The 20,029-nt window shown below is 44.0% G+C and overlaps 1 long non-coding RNA gene across 1 annotated transcript in view; it reads right to left on the bottom strand.

Annotated features, from left to right (window-relative positions):
• The window catches only part of LOC141372395 (uncharacterized), a 97,221-nt gene that overhangs the window by 30,089 nt on the left and 47,103 nt on the right, over positions 1–20,029 (bottom strand). The gene's annotated exons all lie outside the window — the stretch shown is intronic.

Raw genomic sequence — 20,029 nt, 5'->3', positions numbered from 1 at the left:
GTATTCTGGAAAAAAGATGTGGGGGACCAAAATGTTGCTAAAAAACTGCAAAAGAATACTCAGGGGAGATTAAAGCTCTGAAATTGTAGGGTATCTTCAATAGCCAGCATTGAGAACACTCATTTTGTCTGTCTTTCCTTCTCTCCCCCTCCCTCTCCTCCTCCCTCCTCCCCTGCTGCTGCTTCTTTTTTCAGAATATTTCACAAATGGGTTCATCCACAAGGAGAAAGCCATGTTTTGGTTACAGCACCTTCACAAAACGGAGACCTTTGGAGAAACATTGCCCTGGGAGAAGGTGCCTTCCTCGCCCCCACCCCCCACCCCATCCCTAAATTACTCCCTATAATTTGTTTAGCTTGATTCTACCCTGAGTGTCTAGGCGGTTGGGACCCACAGTCCCTCTGGGCCATGAAGGGAAGGCGTCCTTCCTCTCCCTCAGAGGCTCTGAGGCGGCTGGCTCTCTGCCTGGCTATGCCAGAAAGTGGCATGACCACCAGGGCGACTGTGGTCAGCACAGGAAGAAAATCTCGGGTATTCACAGCTAAACTATGGTTTGAGAAATGCTGGTGACTGAGGGTTGGCTGGGTAAAGGAGCAAGAATAGCAGCAGAAATGCACTCTTTGACTTGCTTCTCCCCAAAACAGGCTCTAAAAGAACCACAGAAAGGACCTCAATGTTCAAGGCTGGGCTTAGCAGAGCCTAGCCCTACAGAGGGCCAGGGCAAGCCCAGCAGGAGTCTCCCTTGGGGCCTTTCTGAGGATAATATAGGGATTCTCAAGGACCCTCCCATCTCAGAGTAGCATTCCTTCGACCTTAAGAAAGACCCCGTATAGCCCAGGATTTTTCAATCCAGCTCAAAATTCCACATGCCTCTTCCATTGGAGACAATGTGGAAACACTGTTCCTATGATTTCAGCGGCATCGCTTGTGCTGGTAAGACCCCAGGATCTGCGCTGCCACATCGAGTAAGGAATCTACCCACAGTGGTTGGGCTTTTTTCTTTCAATTGCTCCTCTCACAGTGAAATAGACCTGGGGCACGCTTCTGTCATGGTGCATGTGTCTGGCCTCTGCATAACTAAACTCCCTCCATCCTAACTTACCACCTCATGGAGGCCCCCCACACTGAGGAAACAGAGACAGGACATACCGTCCCCTTTCTGTTCCATTTTTTCCTTAGAACAAATGGGCCTGGACATGGGCAAGCATATTTGTAGCAAAAGATTGCACACTGGGGGCGCCTGGGTGGCTCAGTTGGTTAAGCAACTGCCTTCAGCTCAGGTCATGATCCTAGAGTCCCCAGATGGAGTCCCCATTGGGCTCCCTGCTCAGCGGGGAGTCTGCTTCTCCCTCTGACCCTCCCCCCCCCATGCGCCTGATGCTTGACTCGATCTCACCACCCTGAGAGCATGACCTGAACCGAAATCAAGAGTTGGAAGCTTAACTGACCGCTCCACCCGGGCGCCCTGCTATTTAGTTATTTTATTCACTGAAGAGAATCAGAAAAAGCACAAGAGGCCCTCAGGACATGCAAATGAAATATGGCAGCATATTTCAGATTCAGATTTCAAATGAAACATTAGCATCTTTGGGAGTAGCTCAAGCAGGCTGGCATCCAGTAGGCAAAGCATCTAGAACGAGTTGAGACTGCTCTATCCCAAGTGAAGAACACCTGGGGAGGGCACAGGCATCCTCCCTACTCCGCAGTTTGGCTTTCTGCACTTGCAGCTATACCCATAGTCGGCTGTGGTCGGGAAACAGATGATCCTCCTTCTGACCTACGGTCGGGTCAATCGGAGCCTACTGCTATATCACCACCCGTGCCTATGTCAGTCCCCTCACCGCACCTCCTCGCGTAGGCATTTTCTCATGCCACATCATCACAGAAGAAGGGAGAACGTGGTACAATAAGATATTTTAAGAGAAAGACCACATTCGCATAACTTTTGTTACAGGATATTGCTATTACAATTACTAGTGTATAGTATTACTATACACTAGTAATTGTTAATCTCTTAGTTTGCCTAGTTTAAAAATTAAATTTATCATAAGTATGTATGTATAGGAAAAAAACATGGAGGGTTCCGTACTGTCCGTGATTTCATGCATCTACTGGGGGGTCTTGGAATGTATCCCTGCAGACGACAAGCGGGGACCACTGTAGTTTAAAGGAAGCAAGTCGCCTTTGCTTAGGACCAAGCTTGCACGCTGTCTTCCAGCTAAAGAGATGGAGGGGGGTTTGCTTTTTAAAGGGGCATTCAATGTGGCTGACTAATTTTTCTTCCATAAGGACTGATGTTTAAAGAAAATCCTTTGGCAGGCTGATTGCAATCTTGTTTGTACCAGAGCAATAGAACTCCTGGTTATAAATATGCAAAGCATAATGAAAAGATTACAGCTCAGTGGCTGGGGTGCAAATTGGTCTGGGTTGTTTACTGCATGAGGAATGCCTTCCCTCCACCCTGCTCTCCCAGCGCAATCCCACACACAGAGGAGAATCCATGAACACAAATACTTTTCTATGTCCCATTTCCCTGCCTTCCCAGAGCTTGGACCTGGCCCTGTGGAAGTGAGGAGCCACACCTGAGCAGGAAGGGCGAGGTAGAAGGAAGAACAGTGAAGGAAATAGGCTCCCTGACCCAGGACCAACCACCCTGGGCCTCTTCTGGTTCTGCAGAACTTTTGGCTCCCACAGAGTGGATTGGTACCAGGTTCACCATGAATTCGAGTCTGCTTCAACGATCTCTAAGAGGTAAAAGGAGGTGTGCTGAACCTCCCCAGTCTCTACTCTGGCCTGATGTGCATCTTTAAACCCAGGCCAAATCTGTTCTAGAAGAGGGTGATTGAACAGGTGATTAAATTTTAGGGTTGGAATCCTGGCTCTCTCATGTGCAAGCCCGGGGTCCTTAGGCAAGTCTCTCAGCCTATTTTCCCACACCCGCTTTGTCCTTCCTGTGAAGTCCAAATGAGCCTAAAGCATCATGCCTGGAACACGGGAGGTGTTTCGTGGGTGAGGCTGTCACTGGAGCGCTGGACACAGACATGGCATACAATGGTAGAAATGGCCGTTTGGGGCCCGTCTGCCATGGCTTCCCCGGAACCCGAGTTTACATACAAATGTTCTCCTGGCGTTGCTCTGCTGAAGCCTCTGGTTTCAATCTCCTCTCAGCCTGGGCCTGCTACTACCTGCTGCCATTCTGGTGCCAAGTGTTAGTGTTCACCACCCTCTCCTCATGGCAGCTTAGTATTTTTAATCCTTCTCTGCTCCAGTCCCTTGCCTTGCCACTTTCTTCAAGAAAATAGCACCACTATACTGAAATGAGGTGGGAGTTTCCTCATTCCACTTAGAGTTATGTTGTGAATCTTTGAACGCCAGTTCCCAGGGATTTCCTAGCCTAGACTGATGAAGCATTTGGCACTTGGGTGCTTGGCTTGTCTCTGTGAGAACCAGATGGAGATTTTGTCTCCTAACCAGGAAAGAAATAGAAGGAGAATCCTTCTATCAGGGGCTGGGCAGTGAGCCATGGCACGCTTGAAATGGATGTGAGGGCTTGAGGAGAGGACTATTGGCAAAGACGTGGGCAGGGGGTAGGGAGACCAGAGAGGATGATGCGGAAGACTGCAGCAAGGAGTGGTGGGGGAATGGCTCGCACCCCTTGGCCCACAGGGCCGGTGAGGCGGCTGTTCCCAGAACACGGATTCCTAGAACCTTGCAGAGGGGCTCTCTGACGGGAGCTAACAGTGCATCCATCCAGCTTGTGGCAACCTCACAAGAAGATGCCCTAGCATCACTCTCCTCCCTCCCTCATATCTCCTGCCCAGGCTGTGCTCCCCAGGGGCTGAATCCACCCAGAAGCTGGAGGGCATGAGACCCCTGTGGTAATCCCTACTGCTCAGCCTTCCCTCCCAGGGCAGAGAGTCGGACAAAGAAGGGGGAAGAGAACTTCAGGCAAACGGAAGACAAGACATTTGGGGAGAAAAATCAGCAATACACAATAGGATTGCACCGATGTTGGCCAGTGTAAACTCTAGATACCCAGGTAGGTGAGCCCTCACCCTCACAACCTACAACCTACTAATTGTTATTACTAATTTCTCACCCCCCCCCCTGTCTAGAGCAAAACAGCAAATTTCCATAGAATTATTTCTTCTTTTAAAGAGGCTACCAGTTGTTTAGTAATACATTATGAAAATTACAAATAAATAATTAAACCAGAGCAATCACAACCAACAAAACACTGCATGGCAGTAATATCAAAGCTGCAGGAAGCAAAGATTGCTCATCCCCCTCAGAAAACTGAGATACATAAAATGTACCTACCTTCAACACCTTATTCCATTTAGTGTCCCATCCACAAAGAAGGTAGACACCATCTCCCAGCTTCTTAATGCTTTCCCCACACATTCAGTTTCTCTTTGTGGCCCCTAGCAAGTCAGTGAGACTCGCTGACACCAGGATTTTTCTTCTTTTTGCCTTCATCAAAACTTACTTGTCCTGTGTCCCATTGCCCAGAGATCATGTTCTTCTGGGAAACTACTGAACTATTTTGTAAACAAGATTTTAGAGCCAATAATACTTTCTGTAATATCTTTTTTACTCAAGGTTTTTTCTTAACTTCCTACCTCAAAGTTTATGATTTTTAGCTTTTCTATCAGTGGGGTTAACAATAAAGAGCATAGACTCCCCTCTGGCCTTTTTTTTTTTTTTTTTTTTCTGTGTTGATTAAAGATTAAAATCCCTATATGGAACTTTTTGTTAGGTTAGCTTTCCTGGAAACAGACTTTGAGACAGAGAATTGCATGCAGAAGGTTATTGGGAGAGTGTCTTGGGAGATACAAGGACCTGAGGAAGGCAGGATTGGGGAAAAGCAGGAATCACTCCACAAAGCGGTTGCAACAGAGGCCTCAGCCATTCCTATGGGAAGCTCAGGAGCTGAGAAGTCCCTTCAGACAGGTCCTAATTGAGGCAAATGTGCTTGCATCCTCGCATCAGCCAGTTACTGGCTGTCCCTGAAAGCGTAACCCTAGGTGAAGCAGTTCTCTGTAGCCAAGGGTAATTCCCAGTGAGCCATGTAGCTATGACCTGGCGTCGGCAGATAGTCCCAGCAGCTGAGGTATGAGTACATTGGTCCTGAAGGCAGGACCTCCACAGAGCTCTGCAGCATCCACGATGAGCTGCTCACATCCACTTGCATCTAATGGTAATTTTGCCCTATCTGGAAATGGCTTCTCCAGGGCCTTGGCTAGTCTTGTTTCTTGTGAAAACCTGGAAGTGCTAGTGAGATGAATGGTAGCCCTACTGCTGCACTTGACCTTGCATTTATAATTGGTGCTCAGGATAGGGAGGTCCTTATCCTCTGCTACTCAACCGAGGTTTCTCTCAGCCTCAACCCGCAAATCTGTTGATCTAGGCAGGTAGCTTGGTGGGGTGAGCTAGACCCTCTTTCCTGAATTACCAAGTCCTTCTCGGGCTGGGCTTGCTGTGCCTGGGCACAAACCACTAAGCCCAGGGATAGGAGCACCAAAAGACGTCCAAGGCTCTGCAGGCAGGAAAGGCAAACCCATAGGCCTGGAATGTGTATTAATCCTAGTCAAGGTAAATTGCTCCTCCTTCTAGGATTGAAAAGATTCAAAACAACTGATTTGCTACCAAATTACTGGTAAGGATGCCATGTTGGAGACACAGCATTACTCTTTGTTACTGGCAGGGTGCATCATTAGCCTTTGTGTCATGTTGTTGACCAATCAGCCTTTGTGAGCATGTTGTTGGCCAATACATAAGGCTTCATCTTTATCATCATGGCTGCTCTGTTTATGAATCCACTGTCCAAGCACTAGGGTTGAAGAGGACAGAGACTGGCTGACACCTACCAGCTGTCAGTTACTAAGTCTCCTGTAGTGTAGGCTATCTGGTCATGCCCACCCACAGAGGCCCATCCATGTGCCTCTTCCCCAGATATACTCGTCCCTAGTCTTTTAATTGTTCTCTTTGCAGGCCCCGGCAAACCAACTAGGCCACCTGCCATGTGCTCTGCTTCCAAGGACTATCCCAGTTGCCAACTATTTCAGGTTTGGTGCCCTGGAAACCGGATTCTAAGATACAGAGGTGCATGTGGAAGATTTATTTTTGAGTGCATTCAGGAGATACATCCTTAAGGAACTGAAGGAAGCAAGACTGGGGAGAAAGACAGCCTGAGGCAAGAGGGCTCGTAGAACTTTTCACCCCCACATCGTTTAGTCACCGGCAACAACTATCCCAGGCAGGGGATCATAATCTTGGATGAGACATACTTTCAGTGGAAGGCAGTTTCTAGTGAGGGACATAACTCTGTGTTGTCAAGACACAATATTTCTAGGAGTTGGGATATAGTTACGTCAGGCCTGAGGAAGCAATCTCGGGAGTGTACCACAGTGTCCACTACAGTGTTAGGCCATCAGTTTGTTCTAATTCAGGTTCAAGTTTTATTTATTGCTATGTAAGAAATCCCCCAAAACTTAGTTTCTGTGGGTCAGGAATTTAGGAGCAGTTTAACTGGTTGGCCCTGGCACAAGGTGTCTCACAAAGTTGTAGTGAAGATGTTGGCTGAGCCCGCAGTCATCTGGAGGCTTAACTGGGGTGGGGCAATCCACTTTCAAGATGGCTCACTCATACTGCCAGCAAGTTGGTGGCGGCTGTTGCCAAGAAGCCTCAGTTGCTGGCCACATGAACATTGCCATAAGGCTGTTATAAGAGTCCCCATAACAGAGCAGCTGGTTGATCCTTGAGCAAGTGATCCGAGAGAGAGCAAGGCAGAAGCTACAATGTTTTAATGACTCAACGTCAGAAGTTACACACTGTTCTTTCTATACATGCCTGGCAGCCCTGTTCATTGTGGGAAGACACTACACAAGGGCATGAATACTAGAAGGCAAGACCATCGGGGTCATCTTAAAGACTAGCTACTATGAAGAGATTCCACAAATATAGATGTCTTGAACCAAAAGTTCTTCTATCAAATGCTCATGTCATTTTAATATTTAATTCAGTGTCTGGGGTGGGTTAAAGGGCTGTAAGCACCCAGAACTTGAAGCTGGTTGGAAGTCACCCTATTTGAGGATCATCACTTCTCTCTCTGCCACATTTTTTAATGAAGTACATAGAAATATTCTTTCAGAAAGCAATTCATCACTGCGATATTAGTCTACTGCAGCAGATTATGCCACAACTTAAAAACATATAACTTATTGCCCCAGAAATAGATTGAAAAGAATCATGTCATTGTGCTCTAAAAGCTTATGCCATGAGATTGCATCCATTCTGATTCAAGCCTTCTCATATTTTCCAGGATTCCATAGAGAAGTTTATATGTCATCATCTTGGAAATCTAAATGCGAAATGGTGGTTTTATGATTTTACACTTCTTTTCAAGACAAGGTATTTACCTTATGAGTGGTAATTATACTCATAAACAATTATTATTTTTTTAAATATTTTATTTATTTGAGAGAGAGAATGAGATAGAGAGAGAGAGCATGAGAGGGGGGAGGGTCCAAGGGAGAAGCAGACTCACTGCTGAGCAGGGAGCCCAATGCGGGACTCGATCCCGGGACTCCGGGATCATGACCTGAGCTGAAGGCAGTCACTTAACCAACTGAGCCACCCAGGCGCCCCTCTCATAAACAATTATTAAAGTCTGTTAGCCAACACTCAAAAGTAGACAGCTAAACTTGGTTTGAGACAATACAAAGAAAGAAAAACACATGGTTTGTACTCTTTTGTTTTTGTTTTTTTAAGTAGGCTCCATGTGTGGAGTCCAGCATGGGGCTTGAACTCATGACCCTGAGAATCAAGACCTGAGCTGAGCTAAGAGTTGGACACTTAACTGACTGAGCTATCCAGATGCCCTGTCTAGTTTCTACTCTTAAAGACATTGGTATCTTTTGAGGGAAACAGCAAAAGCCCATAATGAGCCCAAAGAACTACAGAGATGCAGCAACCAAGCCCGAAACTTCCACGGGAATACAATCCTAGCAAAGACCTCACTGGCCTTCATCTCTCAGCAAATGCTTTTTTAACCTAGAAACAAACCTGGTTTGAAAATAGAAGAGCAAATCCCTTCTTCTGCTAGCTTCATGTCAAGGAGGGACTGTAAGAGAGGAGAGCAGAGGTCAGTCCTTACTGCCCATTACCTTAGTGGCCAGGAGGCGTCAACACCAGGTATAAATAGAATACTGCCTCTCACATGCACTCTCTACCCACCGGATCACACCACATCCCCTTGACTGAGGGATGCCCTTTTACCCAAGGCTTAATTCATTTCCATGACTACCAGAAAGGCCAAAACAAACACATTTCTCCCAACAGGAGCTACATTTATTTTGCAGATAGAAAATCAATATCCTTTATTTTGTGGAGACATGTGCAATTGGTTTAGAAGCATTGTACTCAGGTCTGATAGGAAAAGTCCATGTGACCCGAACTTAATTTACACACTGGACTTGGAACCAAGAGGAATGAGCTTTTACTTACCCATTCATTCATTCAACAAATTCATTGCTCATGCAGGTATTGTGTTGGACAAGGAGAATACAGAGCTTAAGAGAACAGATAAATAAAATAGAGTCCTTCTCCTAAGAAACTCAAACTCTAGTGGGAAAAACAGGTAAACACAATAGAAATTAATAAACCCTCTGAGAAAAATGTGTACTGAACTTTGGGAGAAAATCTTGGACATTTTTAGGTAAAGATGGGGGAAAAAACTGCTCTAAGCAAAGGAAACAGCATTTTCTAAACATGGAAACCAGAAAGAACAGGATTTGATCAGGTAACTGCTAAACATAGCTGAAGTTTAGAGAGTTTGTTGGAAAGGAGTAAGAGACAACACTGGCACAATTCTGGTCAGGAGAGCTTTGGTGAGCCCTGCCCAGGAGAAGGGTATCGAAACCTTTGGAAGGACCTTATGGGGAGTGAAATGATTAGATTTGCCTAAAAAAAAAAAAAATCACTCTGGGAACAGCAAAGAAGAAGGATAAGAACGGATCAGAATGGATCCCCGGGGAACTCCCACATTTACAAGAGAAGCAGAGCCAAGGAGTAGCCAAACAATTAAGAGGAAATCCAAGAGAGTGGTTTTGTGGACTAGAGGGAGAGCGTCTGGGGGGAGACAAGAGTGCCCAATGCCACAGACAGGTCAAGGAAGGCAAGGACTGAACCCCATCTATTAGATTAGCAACCCAGAAGGAACTGGAGCCCTTAGTGAGAGGAATGGCCGTCAAGAGGGAGAGGTAGATTGCAGCAGGTAAGGAGAAAATGGGAGTCAGGAAGAAGAGACAGTGAGTGCCACCTTCTCTAACATCCTGGCTCTGCTGGCATGAAGGTCCCTCATTAGAGGAGTCATGCAGTCGAAGGATTTTATTTTATTTTCTTAAGATGAGAGAGATTGGAGCACATTCCTCTATGAGCGGAAGGTACAGGAAAAAGCGTGGGCAATTAAAAGAGCAAATTCCTGAGGATGTGGGAAGGTATGGGATCTAGAGCATGGGTTGGAGGGCTTTGCCTGGGTCTGGAGGAAAGACTCCTCTTCTGGGGTCTAATGAGAACATGGAGAGATGGGTGGTATTGAAATGGAGGCTTTCCCTCTCCTGCCTCCTCCACTGTCTGGGAAGTACAGGGTAGAGTCTCTGCCCGGTGCAGAGGGGAAGGTGTTGGTGGGCTGAAGACATACAGACAGGCTAGGGAAGTCTGAAATACGCGCAGGGGAGAATGGGAGAGAGAGGCCATCCAGGTATATTTGGAAGAATTCCTGTGTCACCATGGGGCTCCTGTTCTCTGGTTTGGGAAGGAAAGAGAAAGTCAGATGCTGCTAGATTCTGTGAGGCTGGCCAACACAGGTCCCTTCCCTGGGTTGCTTCCTCCTTGTGTGAATTCTCTCTGAGGTTTCTGCCATTTTAGCTGTCACTTCTGTTTCTTTCCTTGCTCCTTTAAAAAAAAGAAGTAACTATGCATCCACAGGCAGTGTGTCATAACTGAGGAGATATGGCACTTCCTCTCTATGTGCCTGAAAAAACAGAGTGATTCAGCTTCTGGTGTAGTAATGAGAGTGCAGTCTACTTCCATGAAAATAGAATCTATTGTATGATCTTTATATATTTAAACCTTTAGTGACAACAACTCTTGGAATGTGTCCAGAGCAAAGTGCCCAATCTACTACAATATTTGTTTTCAGAACACATTAGATAGTTCCATTCAGTTCAGTATTTATGAAGAACTATCTGTGCAACTATAACCATTTTTACAAAATCTACATAAAATGCTGCAATTTTGTTTGGGGGCACAGATAACAACTCTAGATCATTCTGTAGCTCATTTGTGGAAAATTTTACGACCACAGTCATGGTATAATTCTTAAAAGTTTATTTTTGATCATTCTTCCTTCCAAAATTCCTCCACAATCTCAAAACAAAACAAAATCAAAAACAAAACCCAAGCCCTCCTCCAGCTAACACTGCACACTCTGACTGACCCCCCAAGGACCGAAATGGGTCAGAGGGGGGAGGCTTGAAGATGAAATCAGTGCATGAGAACAGAGACGATAATAAACTCAAACCCCCAAACCTATTATTTCTCAGAAGCAAAGCTCGTGTCTCTTTGGCCTTGCTTTTATTTTGGGAAACATGGAATCCCTGGGCAGGAATGGGACTTTCCTTTGACTTGGAGCATGGGCCACTTCTACTGACAGCCCAAGGAACCACTACAGCCAGTCCTCTTGCATTTGGGGAGCTGGACTCCCTAGCATGGCAGGAAGTAGTGACAATCCTTTGGTTTGTGTAACCAGCACTTACTCGTCTTATTTATATTTAAGGGAAGAAGCATGCATCTTGCAACCCTTCAGGGCAGGCACGGTGCTGCCTTCAATCTAAGGGCAGGATTGAAGAATGGGCTCTTCTGCTCTTCTTTTTCTGGGGACCTTATTCAAGACTCACATTCTTTCACAATTTTTTACAGTATGTTAGAAGCTATATCATTGATCTGTGCACTTGTAGGGTTTGCTGTCTGCCTCCCTGTGAAACTAATTACCGAGAAGGTGGGGTTGGGGGGGGCGCCTGGGTGGCTCAGTTGGTTAAGCGACTGCCTTCAGCTCAGGTCATGATCCTGGAGTCCCGGAATCGAGTCCCACATCGGGCTCCCTGCTCAGCGGGGAGTCTGCTTCTCCCTCTGACACTCTTCCCTCTCGTGCTCTCTATCTCTCATTCTCTCTTTCTCAAATAAATAAATAAAATCTTAAAAAAAAAAAAGAAGATGGGGTTAGGTCTCTTTCCTTCAATCCTGTTTCCCCAGTACCTAGAACAGTGCCTGGCACAAGTAGGTGCTCAATAAGTATTAGCTGAATGGATGAAATGAACATTCAGTTTAGAGATCTTATTCCTTCCCTATAATCAGACATTCCCAGATGTATAGGACAGAATATGAGGACGAGTGAGGACCTTGAATCCTGAGCCTCTGAAAACTGTGAAGTTTGATGGTGGAATGAGGTTTTCTCTCTCTTAAGACTCATAACTCAAAGTATGGGATTTGTTATAACTCCTGTCAGTTCCAAATGAGGCTGAAGAGACGTGTCCGTGCCACTCTCAGAGGATGAATAATTGGTGTTTGGGATAACGTCAGTTGAGTCACACAATTATACATTTTCAGGCAAAAAGATCACCAGCCTAGGCCAATTTTCCCCACAGCGGAGTCTTTTGAGCTACTTTTTAAGAGTTTATGGAACTGCATAAATAATTCCCAAATCAAACCATGCTGGCTCTTACTAGGACAACCATATACCTTACAATTCAAATGGAATACTTAGACATGGAATGGGGAAGCTATTAATAATTATACTAAACAAAAAGCATAATTGGAGACTATCATAGAAAAACCAGGGTGAATATGTGATTATTCGGTAAGTGGAAGTGAGTCAAAGGATTTTTAGAAACAGGAATTCTGTGAAGAGAAAAACAATATGAACTGGGGAGAAGAAGCCTTTCAAGGGTCTTTTTGCTGCGCTATCAGGCAAAATTTTTCGCAAACTACCCCAGGTCAGAAAGACCAATCCTCAGTCATGTTGGAAATTTCTCCCATTTCAACAACCTCCCTGACATTCACACGTTCTTTCCATCTGAACTGCACATTTCATGTGAAGACAGATACGCCAGCTACCATCAATTCAAGACAACTTCTGTCTTTCCCTGAGCAAAGTAATCCAAGGCCTTTATATCAGCTTCTTTCTTATTTTCCAATCTCTTAATCAGATTTGTTGGTCTCTTCCAAAAAGTTCTTGTTAGAACCTCTTTTCCAAAGTTCTCTATGGGTCCCACTAACATTTGATACCCAGAGTCCAGCCTAGTGTCATGGGAAGGAGCAGGTTGACATTATTTCTCTTGCACTATAGCTGCGAGAATGATCTTGCAAAGAGAATGCAGCCCTTGATTCCAGCCTGTTACAGGTCAGCATCTATCCATGAACATTCCTTTAAGAATTTAAAACACATCAGGGCCACCTACGAAGCCTCTACTATGCCACAGTTTTCCAGACAACAGCCTGGTCTTAATCTTTTAGAAATGAGCTACCACAGAGATCCCCAACTTATCTCGTCTGAACATGAGATATGAAGGACTTTTCTAATTTTGTGATTGTAGAGTACTCCTTTCACAGATGTTTTGATGTTTGAGGGAGCAGGCAATGTTGAGAATGTGGGAGATGACATATGCAGGGACAAGTCAGAGCTCAGGGGGCACACTTGGCAAGAAGGACACACCAGTTGAATGCAAGTATTGTGTCATCCTTCATTTTTGCCTCACCGACCCAAGCACACAGACTCCAAGACTGACAGGGCTTGAAGACCAACAAACATAAGCCCTCACCTCATGAACTCCAGTACTAGAGCTTCTTCCTGTCAAGACAGGTCTTGGAGAAGATGGAACACTGTGTCGCCAAACATCATTTTTTGGTTTTAGTAAAGTCTGTGCCTCTTTCATCTGATGTAATTCTTTCCAAAAAGCAAGAACTCTTCCTATCTTCCAGATCTCTTTCAACGCAGTAATTTGCACAAGACACTAAAGAAAACTGTGCTTAAGATCTCTTTAAGCTGAAGTCTTCTACTAGGGCAGATGAAGCAAGCACTCCACATTTTTATTCAAGCTTCAACAAGCACCTGAACCTTTGAATCTCACCTCTACCTCTGTTTACAAAGTAGATGGGTCCACAAAGGTTTGGGGAGAAGTGAACTACCTTACAAGGCCAAGGAGTGTTTGTTATTTAAATGACCCCTGCAGAAATCTTTCTGTAAGAGAGAAGATTGCTTATTCCATCCCCATTCCTTTCTTTCTTTGATGTTCGGTAAATTATATTTTTAGATATTAAGGTTGTGCAAAGTGAAGACTATTTGTACTGTTTCAAAGTCTGGAGTTCATACTCAGAAATTATTGTTGTTATGCCAGAGGATGTGGAGGCATTTCTTTCTTCCACACAGACTCTCCTGAACAGATTTATCTTCTTCCCTGCCTGCTACCCCCTCCCACCTGATTCAAACCAAAGATAGACTTTTTCAGATAGCAAGATGAGTTTTCCAAAATCAGCACAGTACTCAACATTTTCATTGTGTGCCTCCCTTCCCGTTCTTAGCTTCTGGGGGAAGATGTCTGAAAACCAGGGTTTGCTTAATTGATCACACAAACGGAAAGTACACTTCGGTCCGGTCACCAATCAGTGGCTTCTTCCTGAGAGCAAGAGTAACCCCAGGTCTTGTCAGAACAGTAGAAACATAGGCGTTGAAATCATGTGATCTCTCTCTGTACAGTTTTTATAAAGGGCAGCCAAGAAGGAACAGGCTTCATACTGGAGGGGAGCATCACCTCTAGGAACCCAATCTCTCACTCACAAATACCTGGTATTCATCTGGCTCAACTAGCAATGGCAAGTCAGTGCAGTAAATGATGATGGTTCTTCATTTTACATTCTTATTCCTGCAGTGTGAATGACCTGGTATCGGAAGCCCCCAGCTCGATGGAACCTGAGCCCCGCGGAGGGTTTCTGTGTTTGCCTATAAAGTGTGTTTTTCCTTTCCCTCCCTCTCATTTCCCTCCCCTCCCTTCCCTCTTCCTCTCTCTCTCTCTCTTCTTCCCTTCTTTCTTCTTTTCCCCCTTTCCCTTTTTTGGAGAGAAAAGTGTGGTGATGGGCAGTGAATAAAAGGGAACCACAGTCCCTGGAAAACCTTATTACTGACGAGTCAACCTAAGAATTTGTCAAATTCTATGGAGGCCAGATAATGACAAAGTTATTGATTGGCTCCTTTTATTTTCTCTAGAATAAAAATCCCTGAAAGGCAGAGAACAGATCCCTTTTATGTGAGATGCGATATTAGCAGATTGTGGGAGGTTGATAAATAAAGTTGGTTGATGTTTTATAGCAATTGTTAGTTGCCTCTCAAGCTCCTATCTCCCAGTCTGACTTTCCCAGTTTGGGTTTGGGGATCTACATCGTCCCAGGGAAGCGAGGCTAAGCTAATCTGTATATCAATACTTATTTCTATGGGCATCCCTGGGAGTGAACATATGATTTAAGCTACATGCTCTCTTTCTTCTGAAAGTGAACAAGATGCACATATTGTCCCAGGCGTTGTGAGCAGCCATCCTTCCATCAAAAGAATCATAAGATAAAGCCAACCACAAAAAAGCAGAGAGACAGCAAATCGGGTCCATTTTGACATTCTTGAGCCACTTGATTGAATCTCACTTGAAACCAGATCTACAACTAGAGTTTTTAGTTATACTGAGCCAATAAATTATTTTTATAATTTAAGCTGAGTGGAGTTGAAGTTTCTGGTATACACGACCCAAATATTACTAATTTTGATAAATCACATCTTTGACTAAAGGAATCGGGGGGGGGGTTGAAATACACACACACACACATACACACAAAAAGAACACTTGATGTCTGCATAATGAATTAACAACTTTCTTTGGAGGATACACAATGTGTAAGATGTAACTTAGGTTGCAAGTCTAACTGCCAAATAAAATCAGTGAGTATGTAACTTAAAAATAACACATAGATGGCATTCAGTGGTACAAAATGTAGTGTTTTCAGAGAGGAGGTGATCCAGTGAAAGAGGTTGGAGGGCTTTATGGAGGAGGTGAGATTTAGGCAAGAATATGTACAGTGGATGCAGAAGACATAAGCAAAGGGACCAATATGAGCCAAGAGGCCCCGGCTCTAAAGCATGTTGAGAGTACTGTGACTGTCAAAGGCACAACCCCCATCAGTTTTGCTTTATATAGTATTCCCCCTAGTTTCTGGTGATGTGATAGTAATGAGCTGAAACTGGCCCCCTTTACTAAGAAAGCCAATACGAGTTCTCTCTGGGTGCACTCCATCACTTTCCCATATGCAAAAGTCTGGGTGACATTCAGCTGTCTAGTCTCTTCCCTGTGTTCCCTGCATAATTTCTGCCTCTGAGTTACAGGAAATTTCTTTCTGAAAAGCCATTTGGAGACAGATTGTAATATAATGCTCTTGAACATTCCACTCTAGCAATCGATAAAGGCAGCACTCAGTGCAGAGATAATCAAACACAGGATGGAATCTAATATGCACAAAGCTGATATTTTAACTAGACCCAAGAAGCTCAGTGATTCTTTGCTCCAAGCTGTGGCCTGGTTCATTTTCCTGCCTTTGTCTTATATTTTTATATACTTTTAAGGTCAAGCTTTTTGAAGTAGCGTATAGTTATTTTATTCTATTTTAGTTGTTCAAGGTTACATCCAAGGTCAAATCTACATAAAAATAAGCATGTTGGCAACCAGCAAAGAATATGTTATTTTAGGAAGAAATAAAATGGCAATTGTGACCCTGGATCCCCTACCACACCCTCCTCACAGTCTCCTTTGACTCTTTAAGGAAGAAGGCTGAATGCTCACACCAGTATGTGCCAAGCAAATCAGAAATGCTTTCTTGAGAAAGATAAGCTTTTCTAGTAAAAAGACATCCTGTGCTCCCTGAATCACCATCAGGTGGGGGATGGGAGATAGTGTGGGGACATCATTTGCATTCTATAATCTGGACTGAGAGCAAGATGGAAAACAGTGTTTCTTCTCATTTCTTCTCTTCTCACCATGATTGTGTTCGCCTTCCCTTTCTGGAACTGTTCTCTGTGGACATGTCCCATGGTAATCAGATCAACATTCTGAACCTGTGCTTTAAAACCGCCCCGGGAAGATGCTAAACACATCTTCAATAATAATGAGTATAAGCAACAACAACATCCTCTGCCGAAGACTTAAAAAAAATCATTCTCGCCGTGATCATTGTTTTAATCCTTAGAAAAGATGAAGGGATTTATAGAACAGTAGCTAAAGAAACAGTATCCTTCAAATATTCCATAGCTCAAGATAGCATTCATAAGATTTGTGGATGAAGGGATTTTGGTGTTACCTTTTTCTTTTTTTTTTTATTATTATGTTATGATAACCACCATACAATACATCATTAATTTCTGATGTAGTGTTCCATGATTCATTGTTTGCGTATAACACCCAGTGCTCCATGCAGTACGTGCCCTCCTTAATACCCATCACCGGACTAACCCATCCCCCCACCCCTTCCCCTCTAGAACCCTCAGTTTGTTTCTCGCAGTCCATAGTCTCTCATGGTTCATCTCTCCCTCCGATTCCCCCCCTTCTTTTTTCCCTTCCTTCTCCTAATGTCCTCCATGCTATTCCTCATGTTCCACAAAGAAGTGAAACCACATGATAATTGTCTTTCTCTGCTTGACTTATTTCACTTCGTATAATCCCCTCCAGTCCCATTCACGTTGATGTAAAAGTTGGGCATTCATCCTTCCTGATGGCTGAGTAATACTCCATTGTATATATGGACCACATCTTCTTTATCCATTCGTCTGTTGAAGGGCATCTCTGCTCTTTCCACAGTTTGGCTATTGTGGACATTGCTGCTATGAACATTGGGGTGCATATGGCCCTTCTTTCACTACATCTGTGTCTTTGGGGTAAATACCCAGGAGTGTAATTACCGGGACATAGGGTAGCTCTATTTTTAATTTGTTGAGGCACCTCCACACTGTTTTCCAAAGTGGCTGTACCAACTTGCATTCCCACCAACAGTGTAAGAGGGTTCCCCTTTCTCCACAACCTCTCCAACATGTGTTGTTTCTTGCCCTGTCAATTTTTGCCATTCTAACTGGTGTAAGGTGGTATCTCAATGCAGTTTTAATTTGAATTTCTCTGATAGCTAATGATGATGAACATTTTTTACCTTTCAATGAACATTGGTGTCAGTATGACTTATTAAATCGGTGTTACTCTTCCCCCAACCCCACCCATACCAACCGCCACCACCTGCAGACTCATGTAACTGTAGAACTGGAAGAGAACAGGGACAGTTCAGATCCCTACACGACTGAACTGGGATCAGGGAAGTTCAAAAATGTAATGACAGTGCAAGGATTTACTCTCTGGCCAGGCTTGAAAAGCCAGTGTGTCATTAGAAGTACTGAAGCCATTAAGGACTCAGGAGTGATCCAGTTAAGGGGACTCCTTCAAAATCCTTACCGTGGTTAATCAGGAATAACATACAATGGATTACTACTCAGCAATAAAACAGAATACTCTGGGCAGCATTGATGAATTGCAAAATAATTATGCTCAATGCAAAGAGCCAGACAAGAAAGAGTACATACCATATGATAAGATTTATACATATTTCTGGAAAATGCAAACTAATCTATAGTGACAGAAAGCAGATCAGTGGTTGTCTGGGGCCGGATGTGTGAGTAGGGGCAGGAGGGAGGAATTACAATGGGGCACAGGGAAACTTAGAGTTGAATTATATGATCCTTATATTAATTGTGGTGATGGTTTCATGGGTATATTTATACTTCAAAAAGTATCAAATTGTATACCTTTAATATATGCAGTTTATCATGTATTGTATATTACCCCAATAAAGCTGGTTTTAAAACTCAGTGATACAAAAAAATAGGGGATGAAGGATTTCCCCGGGGAAGAGCAAAAGGCAACTATGGACTATGTCTCCCAGCGCAGCCCAGACCCTTTTATTGGTGTTTACTCCCTTCCAGTTTCAACCTCGCGCCTCAAAAATGAGTTCTTGTCCTGCTATTTTACTTTGTATATCTAGAAAAGAATTATACCTAAACCACAGCAACTGGTTTATATGATAATTCTTCTTGCTAAGCTAAGATGACATCTAAGGAAATTCTTATTTGGGCGGTTGGGGGGGGGTTATATCATCATCACCTACATACGATCTATCCATGAATAATATTTTCAACCCAGAAACTTAATGCTCTTTATTGGTTGCCATAAGAGTTTTGGTGGGAGAGGTTTCCTAACTCTCAGTCCTCAAGTAATCCATGTAATTGTGGGAAAATAATGAACCTCTAGACTATTGACTTGGTTCCTCCAAAAAGTTTGTGGTGGGGAAGTAAAAGATAAAGACAGACGGAAGATGTATAATGCAATGAGAGGCACTCGGTAGGATCTTTGTTCAGTCGAATCAGCTGTAAATAGACTCCTTTGGGACAACTGGGAACTGTGAGATGTATGTGTGTGGGATATGATAGAAGGGATTTCATGAGAGGGACAATGGCATGGCTGCTCATGAAAATATCTGCAGTGCTTGGAGCTGTGTAAAAAGTATGAGAGGAGATACCACTGAATGCTGGGATTTACTCTAAAATACTTCAGTAGAGAAAGATAGGGGAGGTAAAACTCTTGATAATCACTGAATCTGGGTGGTGCCATATGAAGTTCAGTATATTATTCTTTTTACCTTTGTATATATTGGAATTTTTCATAGTAAAAAATGTTAAAAGACTTCATCAAAGTACTTAGCACATTTTAAAAACAGGAGGGGGTGTAAATCACAGTGATGACCCAAGAGAAAAGGATAGACTTGATCTGCCAATAAGAAGATGGGGTTAGGGGGTGGGTGGTAGGTATGCAGCTGCCTCAGATCCCTTTCTAGAATTGACTGAACCTCACTCACTAAGTGACCTTGGAGAAAGTCCCTTACTCAAGGAAAACTGGGGAAAGTGCCTGGCCTGCCAGGTGTGTGTGAGGAAGTTGCCTTTTCTGCAGCCCCAGTTGGATGGGTAAGAGTTATTCCAGGGCCTCATAGTCTCCTAAGAGTCTTTATGAGCTATGATGTTTCTGCCCTATCCAAACTGCTCCTGGATCAGATGACAGGTGGACAGCCCCCTCGTTCTGCCCCTGCCCCCAGTGAGGTTGACTTTCCAGGAGTTACTTAATCTCAGAAACCCTGCAGTTTTCTCTGATGTTTTTGAAGTTGGAAATCCATCTCTCTGTGCTGAGGTTCTTTATTACTTGTGGCCCCCTCCCTATAGCACCGCAGACAAGAACCAAAGTGAGATGACCCCAAACAAGCTTTCCCTCTACATTTACAGGGCAAACCATGACTTTTCTCAAGGCCCACAAATTATAGGGAGGCAAAGGGTGGAAAAATCCAGAAAACAAAACAAAACAAAACAAAACAAAACACAGCACAACCATACCACCCATAAAAACATGCCAGATGGAAGGGGAAGATGCCTATAATTCTACTGGTTTCAAATGTATTTATTTAGTTCAATCATTTATGAAACAAAACCCAGAAATTCCAGGCATCTCTCCTAAACAAAAGAACCACTAATGTTTGCTTCTGGTCAGCATGTGAAACTTGGTTAAAACCCAAATGTTAGACATAGGTTCCTAAGGAAGGTTCTCTGCAGGCCAGAGCTCAGATATGGAGTGCCTGCCACATGCATTCTTATCTAGCCGTCAAACTAAGAGTCCAACCCAGGGTTGCCAACAACTGGGAACATGTTCGGGAGACACTCGTCCTACTCATGTCAAGGGGAAAACTTCCTCCAGAGCAATCACTGAGAAAGAGGTAGAGATAATTATTCAAACCATGGCACTCCTAAGATTTTCTAACTGCCCTGAGCCCCCCAAAGAAATCTTGATTGAGATGG

The sequence above is a fragment of the Callorhinus ursinus genome, unplaced genomic scaffold, assembly GCF_003265705.2.
Source record: "Callorhinus ursinus isolate GAN/ISIS: 27379988/994484 unplaced genomic scaffold, GSC_fseal_2.0 scaffold3, whole genome shotgun sequence".
NCBI classification, from domain to species: Eukaryota; Metazoa; Chordata; class Mammalia; order Carnivora; family Otariidae; genus Callorhinus; species Callorhinus ursinus.
The sequence above is the reverse complement of the archived record's forward strand: the minus strand, read 5'-3'. Positions and strand labels throughout refer to the sequence as shown.